The 8,334-nt window shown below is 38.6% G+C and overlaps 1 long non-coding RNA gene and 1 other non-coding gene across 2 annotated transcripts; both read right to left on the minus strand.

The window, feature by feature from the left end:
* Positions 1 to 1,911: 1,911 nt before the first annotated feature.
* LOC141629755 (uncharacterized) lies at positions 1,912 to 4,601 on the minus strand. Its single transcript, XR_012537345.1, has 2 exons — positions 4,255 to 4,601; positions 1,912 to 2,084 (listed from the first exon to the last, which is right to left on the minus strand). It is a non-coding gene; the product is annotated as an uncharacterized LOC141629755 (long non-coding RNA).
* Positions 4,602 to 6,881: 2,280 nt separating this feature from the next.
* Positions 6,882 to 6,987, minus strand: LOC141644956 (small nucleolar RNA R71). Its single transcript, XR_012544555.1, has one exon. It is a non-coding gene; the product is annotated as a small nucleolar RNA R71 (small nucleolar RNA).
* Positions 6,988 to 8,334: the final 1,347 nt, after the last annotated feature.

Consider the following 8,334-nt stretch of genomic DNA (forward strand, 5'->3'; position numbering starts at 1 on the left):
ACTTATTAAGATGCTTTATCTAGCTTCAACTCCGCAAAAGTCCGAAATGAGCATAAACATGAAAATGTTTATTTAGCCTAGTTGGTTGGTGGCAAAGGGTTTTTAGCGCAACAACAACGCTTCATTAAAATTCGGATTTATAGTTGGATTTAAAAATCATCTTGTATGAGTTTCTAAAATCGCAATTATCCTAAGGTAGGAAGAAGTCTTAAGTAGAAGTAAAGGAGTTGAATTGTATGTTTTGATCATGTGATAAACTTTACTCTAATTGTCCAGTAATTCTATTTTTATATGGAGTTTAGTGGGAGTAATATGATGTTACTAGTCTTATGTGTAAGGGACATATTGATCATTTTGAATGATGGAAGACTTAGGAGAAGAATAATACATCTCTAATGTATTCAGACCTATAAAGATAGTTCTAAGAGGATATTAGCGTTGAATGAATATTCTTATGTTAATAAGAATCTTGACAAGTTCAAAAGTATTGAACATGTAGAAATTGTATCCACATGCTTCCGCTGCGGGATTAATTCATTACGCTAAGATGTATCACCAATCTTAAATTTCGTATACTTGGAGTATGACGAAAAGTTACAAATCGAATCTTTGAGAGAAGTCTCTATATTGCCACATAGTTCATTAGTTAGTACTCAGGAAGTACTAAAGATATGAAGCTAAGCATTTAGAATTGAGATGGATTTATGTGCAAGGAGTTTCACAAAAACCATATTCTAAACACATAAGGATGGTTAGAGAACCATCTTGGCTATATTATTTAAGGAGGATATCTGCTAGAAACATCGTAGGCAGTTGAATAATGAGATATACACAACGGAAATTGAGTACACTTGGAATAATGGCATATGCAAGAAGGAAGGGATCATATAAGGATTCGGTTTTATGAATTGGAAGAACTATGGCAGTTCGTTCCAATAACCGAAAGTCCTATCCCTACACACTGTGAGGACAGTGGGAGTTATTTAAGGCAAGAGAGCCTATATCTAGATTGGATGTAGACACGTACTCAAAAGGTTTTTATAATAAAGATTATACATAACAATGGGAAATAGTATATTGTAAGGTTAGGAAGAGTGCAAGGCGTTGCTGAGACTTACTAACCAAAGGCCTTTTCACAGGCTTAACATGATAAGTCATGTCATTTCAATTGAGTTAAAATGTGCAATTAGATAAAAAATGGAATATGGATTATAGATTATGTAATAATTGATATTGTATCAATTTTACATATGTGATAATGCATTCATCGTTTGAGTTTTATTAAATACTCTTTTATTGCTTTGTTATATCCAAAAAGGTTGTATGGACAACATTGAACCCTATTAAAGTGAACTAGATTAACATGGTATTGGCCCCTAGTTGCTTATATGAGATGACGTCTCGAAGTGACTAGAGTGTGATGCGATTGATGGCAAGTGATACGTGCATTTTGTATAGTCTTTTTAGCCTATTTCAGCACGTATTTCCATGTACTTTTGTACTGTTTATATAGTATTATGCCCCGAATTGGCTACTTTGGTTCGTTTTGTCCATTTTGTAGAAATGAACGTGGAAGTAGTAGAATCGTACCATTTTCGTCCCTTTTTTTTGCATGCATTTTGAGGAGACGGGATTGTTCCGAGTGAGATCTTGCATTGGGATGCGTGAAGGAACGGTCTACGGAGCAGTCGGTCACGAGTTTGAGCTGTTTTGGGGGAAGAACACTCGATCGAGCCCTTTTGTTACTCGATCGAGTGGTTTCTGTGGCTGGAAATGATCGATCGAGTAGTATATTTGTGACACTCCGCGATAAAGCGGAAAAATACAACTAATAATTTAAAGCGGAATTTTGTGAGATTTTAAAAACTTTTAGATTACTAGTTAAAGATTAAAACGCGGGTGCCAAAAACGAAATGAAACAACTACTACGATAGACAGATTTAGGTTATTACAACCCAAGTCTAGAAAGCGGGGAAAAGATATCCCACGAATAAACAAATAAAGGGTTTCTAAATTAGAAACTAAGGTCCAAGGGTTTAGTTCTCGCTAGCCCACACGTCTTCCCCACGTAAGCATCTTCAAACCTGTCATTCATGTAAACATGAACGCCACGATCAAATGGGGGGAGTAACTCAAGGTTCTCCCAGCCACAATATGTCGAAATGCAGGTAACAAACAACATTTAATCAAACATATTAATCATGCAACATATACGAACAATAAAGAATAAGGAGATATAATGAACAATCATGGTGAAACAGGCATAATACTTTCTTAACAGAATAGGCATGGTATATGAGGATGAATGTACAATCAAGGAACAGAATCACCAAGTCAACCCACTTATGTTGACACGACTCAACAAGTGTAAGACATATACTTAGTATGAACTCAAACAAGACAACCCTCTAGACTCCAACCTCTTGGTAGGACGACGATCATAATACGGTCCTAGTCTAAACCTGGCCAGACTCTCGGGATGGACGACACCCGATTCGACACACGATACCAAATCGTATCCAAGACTCGGAACATGGTACACCTAACCGAGCCCGAAAGTCGAGTAACCTCAAATCGGAACCTTGTCACCTAACCGTGACCCCCGGTCCGAAGAGGCGGAAGGAAAAATAGCCCAACTCGGAAACAATGGCACCTAACCGTGACCCCATGTCCGAGGGCAAATAAATAAGGAATGTCAAGTAGTCACACAATGTAAAATGTCACACTTGAGTCACAATAGGAGTAAGAATGATCATGCAAACATCATATGATACGGGACCCTTAATGTCACATTCATACTTATGGCTTGCATCTCATCATGAGTACAGACGGGAACATTAATCCCAACGATCATATCGCAACTAGAGGGCTTATAGCTCACCCCTAGTATCCGATAGGACCAAGACTCTCACAATAGAACAATACAAGGCATTATCAAGAATATGACCCTTCACAAATAATTATTTAATAATAAATATCCCATACGTGTCTTATGCAAATAAATATTTCATTTTATAGTTTATCATGCCGGTTAAATAAAATATAATGAGTGACAATGAATAAATTATGTTATAGGAAATTACGGAATAAAATGTGGCCAACTCAAGTGACTCCTTTGTAAATCCAACAAATAAGCTATGAGAGGCACAAATGCATAGTCATTTAAAATCCAACTATTAGACCATGTGAAGCCCAACGAGCAAGACTAAAAGAGTCCAATACATAAAGTCAAATGAGCCCAATTGAATAAATGGGTAAAAGAGCGATATTAACGAATTACGTTATATAAAATACAAAACAGATTTTTAATTATATAAATGAAGCAAAGTTGGCACCAAAAGTTCCCATAATATAAATGTGGCCCAATTAACCCAAAATATGTAAACAAGCCCAATTTGACACATTACTAAATAATGAGACGAGTACATGAACATATTTGAGACGGTAATTTAAATAATTAAATAATGGGATTTTATAAGTATAAACCAAAAAAAAAGGAAAGTATTTAAATGATCGAATTTAACAAATTGTGTTTTATAAAGACTCGAGACGGAAATTCAAGTAATTTAAATAAACCCAAGTTTTGCGCCAAGGGCAACGATACCCACGACTCAAGGAGTAATTTGGACAGCCAAGTCCCGACCCCGCCAACAACCTTACACGGCCTTACCACCGGCCACATTTCCACCCCAAAATAACCACCATTGAAACCACCACTAGCTATCAAAGGCCGTATAAACAGCCACCTAAAACCGAGTGAACATGTGACGATATCACACGAAGAGGGCAGGCATGGTAACCAGTCCCGAATACGTCCCGAACGGGGTCCAAGTCTGGTTATTTCATGACTCCAAACAGAGTCCAACCAGTCCGTAACAGGTCGATATCGAAAGGCATGGAAGACAAGTTTGAGACGGAAACAAGATGTAACTAGAACACGAATCACCACCTTAACACTCGTCCTAACAATACTCGAAAAAAACCCATGTAAACAGTCCGTAAAAACTGCATAAAAAAAAAAAAAAGACGGGCAACACAAATGACTATACCAGAACGTTCCCGTTCGATTTCAAGTAATACCCTGCAACACATCCACGAACCCGTTCCAACAGTCCATTTCAGCCAGCGAATTGAGACGGAAAATTACCATGCCAAAAAAAAAGTGTAAAGGACCAAGCTTTATCAGAAAAGAACATATAAAACGATACAAGAGACAGAAAATTCGACATTTGTCGAGTAACCTATCACCGTTACCTCATTGCACTTTAAAATAGCATACTTCCGGTCCAAAGCTATTCTGAGCTGTCCCAAGTAACACTCAAACGCACGAACGAAGGAAAAAGGCGGGAAATTCGAGCCCAAAGTAAGACGACCGAACGGAAACAGAGGCAAGATGGCGTCTTTCTTACATACAAAGAAGGAGGACGAGATGGGGAAGCCATTAGTGCAAAATTCATGGAATTTGGTTGAGGAATGAAGGAGGGATCTATGGTTGAAGGTAGACGAAAATGGTGTGTACGGGTTTGTTGTTGTTGCTGCTGCATATTGTTGTTGTTGTTTGTTTTTACGCAGGAAGAAGAAGAAAAAGGAAGGAGAAATGAAAGGAGGTGGGGACGGGTGTAATACACAACAACCACAAATAATATTAATAATATATAATAATAATAGTAGATATTTTGAAGGTGGGTGAATGTGTTGTTGGTTTTTGATTGGTCCATATTAAAGTGAGTGCAAGGTGAAATGTGACGGTCTATAGCTAGACGGAATAAGGTCTCGAGTTTATTTTAACTTGAGACGGAAACTAATATTATTACTGTCGCTATTATTTTCCGACCAAAAATATGTATACATATATTATTATATAAATTATGACTCAAAGATATAATTTAATAATACCTACTTTTATAAAAATGAGCTTTTAGATATTACTTTTATAAAAATCAAGCTTGACATTAAATTTATTAAATTGAGTAATTCAAAAATATGAAATAAATAAACCAAACGGTTTAATAAATTTTAAATGTCCAAATAGGAAATTCGCGGGTGTTACATATTACTCGATCCAATAGAGCTGGAATTAGGAGTTACTTGATCGAGCAACAATTCTACACGATCGAGTAGATTACTTGAAGAAGTTATCGATCGAGTTGTTTCAATTTGCTCGATCGAGTAGTTATGTCTTTCATGGGCTTTAATTAGTCCGTGAACATGTTTTAGCTTATGGACTTAGTAATTTTTCTATTTAAACGCATAATAACTAGGTCATTAGCATTCAGTTTTCATCTTATCATTCATACTTCACTGTAACATTACGTTGCTTTCTCTCTTTCACTGTAACTTTTGCTTTCGGATTTTTTCGCTCGGATTTAGTCGTTCTTTACGCCGGATTCTTGCGATTGTAATCTCTTACTCTCTTTAAATCTTAATCTTTCATCTATTCATCTTAATTACTCATCTTGTTCCTTTAATTTTCTGCCCTAAGTTCCTAATTGCGATTTAATTATTATTTCATTATGCTTTATATTAGTTATTTCAATATTGTTATTATTGACAACATTAGCGATATGAGTAGCTAAATCATTTAATTTTAGGATTAGGGGATCTACGGTAAAAATGTGACGATATAGTAAATAGGTTAGATGAATTAATTCTGAGACTCTGTCCCCATAGCAATATAACTGTATTTACCGACTTAGTTGAGTGCACGCTTCTGAGTCACCCTTTTAATCTGGCTAAATTTAATCCTGGATCGGAAGATTGGACTAAATAGGCCTGCTATGAACAGTAGACTACCCTGACGAGGACGGAAGTTAAGTTGGTGGGAATCTAGGGTAGAAAGTGGACCAGAAGGACCTTTCCATATTCGTATTGCAGTAATTTATCTTACTTGTTTACAGTTGAGTCACTGGACTACCGTAGTGAACCGAAATCCTGACATGTCCCCTCTCTATTGATAGTTTATTCTCATTTTCTGCCTTTATTGCTCTTTCCTTACTTCTCTTCCTTTAAATCTTTTAGTTTAGAAAACCAATTACAACCCCCCCCCCCCCCCCTCCCCCCCATTTGTGACTAAATAGACGGACTTTTACAGATATCTTGCCTGCCTGAGGAGATCGACCTGACTTCCCTAGCTATAAAGTTAGTTTAGTTAGTTATTTTTTATAGGTATACGACAACCCTGTCAAATTTTGGCGTCGTTGTCGGGGAGGCAGTTGCCCTATCTGTCTTTGTTTCGTTTATTTTATCCGTCTCAGAGAATTTTTTATTCCTTGAGATAGTTCTTATTTATTTTGTTTCAGTATTGTGTATGCCCAGGTCAAACAGGTTGGAGTTAGTTTCAGCTAATTATGAGCCGGAGAGACTGTTCAGGCATAGACTCTGTCTCCAAAGAGAATCACGAAAGGAAGCCTTGAGTACTTTCGAACCCGAACTTCAGCATATCCTATTTACAGAAAATTCATCTTTTGAAGAAGACACTTTCAGTTCCGTAAACCAACCAGTAAAGATGCCGAAAATTGCTAGTCATTCGGAGCCTAAAGCATCATCTATTCCTAAAGGTTTCAATCTCCAGACTGACGATGGGAATACTTTTGACATCCGTCCGTCCTATATCAATCTGGTGGAGAGAAATATCTTTAGAGGTGTGGCAGGTGAAGAACCCAGGAAGCATATGGAGGTCTTTTCGGACTACTGTTCTACTATCCCCGCCACAAAGGGGGTAACTCAAGACAAGATTAAGGAGGCGTTGTTTCCTTTTTCTTTGACTGACTCAGCTAGGGAGTGGCTGACTGACTTGGACCGTACGGCCGCAGGGGTCACAGACTGGGAGACCCTTGCTCTTGCTTTTTATAAGAGATATTTCCCTCTCCAGTGCACTAATCAGTTGAGGGCAAAAATCACTAGTTTCAAGCAGGCACCTGATGAAACCTTCTATGAAGCATGGTGTCGTTTCAAGAGGTTGGTGAGGTCACTTCCTCACCATGGTTTTGATCTGTGGTTTCTGTCAAATCAGTTCTACAATGGGTTGTACGATGATCACAGAGCCATACTTGATGCATCATCCAATGAAAGATTCCAAAAGAACACTGACGATGATAAGGTATGGGCCCTTATTGAAGAGATGGCGACCCTTGTGCTGAGTATGGGAACCCGAGGGATGGTATTAGAACAGTTCATGCAGTCGATAAACAAGTTGTGGCTCAGCTGGAAGCCATGAATGCTAGGTTTGATAAGTTGGAGCTGCATTCTGCTGGGGAGCCTCAGACGGTCCATTTGCTTACTAGAGGGGAGACTGTCACATGTGAGAGGTGTGGGAGCAACGACGGTCACACTGCTGTTGGTTGTCTTACAGAGAAGGAACATGTCCTTGCTTTTCAACAATACAGGCAAGGAGGGGGTTCCTAATATAATAACCAAAGGGCAGTCCATCCCAATTTTAAGTGGACAAGTCAAAATGTACTCAATCCTACCCCTCCTCAGCAGCAGCAGCCATATGTCCCTTCTTATAAGGCTCAACAAGGCTTTCAGAAGCCTCCTTCCTTTCCTACACCTAATGAAGGTGCATCATCTTCTGGTGGGGTAAGGGAGATAGGTGAGTTGAAGACGATGTTGCAGTCTTTGAAAAAGCAGTGGCAGCTAAGTGACCAACAAAAAGATGCATCTATCAAGGCACTTGCACTTGAAACTCAAGTTGCCCAGTTAGCCGCGAACTAGTCCACAAGGAAACCGGGACATTTACCGTCACAAGCCGATAAGAATCCACATGAGACAGTGAATTTAATTAATTTGAGGAGCGGTTATTCATATAAAGGACCGAAATCAGACCCGGGGAAGGTAATTACCGCTGATGAACAATGCACTGTCGAAGAAAAAGAGCTGACGACAAAGAAAATACTCGATCGAATGGTTTCTGGGGGTCGATCGAGTAAAAATGTTGAAGAAAGGACTCGATCGAGTGTAATTTCTGCTCGATCGAGTGAACAGGAAAAACAAGAGCTCGATCGAGTAAATAAAACTACTCGATCGAATGATTTTGTTCAATATTCTACTCGATCGAGTAATATTTTTGCTCAATCGAGTGATGCTGATAAAGAAGACCTCGATGGAGAGCCTGCTAGTGCTCGATCGAGTGAAATATCGCCTGAAAGACCACGTTCGAGAGGAAAGAAGTCTCGATCGAAGGATTTAGAGCTTGATCTGGCTGATACATTGGAAGAGAGGAACAAAGGACTCGAGATACCCATCACAGTGCCTTTCCCGAGGCGTTTGCAGAGTACTAAGGCTAATCAACAATTCGGCAAATTTGCCGAACTCCTGAAAAGCTTGCAAGTCACT

This window comes from Silene latifolia, chromosome 2 (assembly GCF_048544455.1).
Source record: "Silene latifolia isolate original U9 population chromosome 2, ASM4854445v1, whole genome shotgun sequence".
Lineage (NCBI taxonomy): Eukaryota > Viridiplantae > Streptophyta > Magnoliopsida > Caryophyllales > Caryophyllaceae > Silene > Silene latifolia.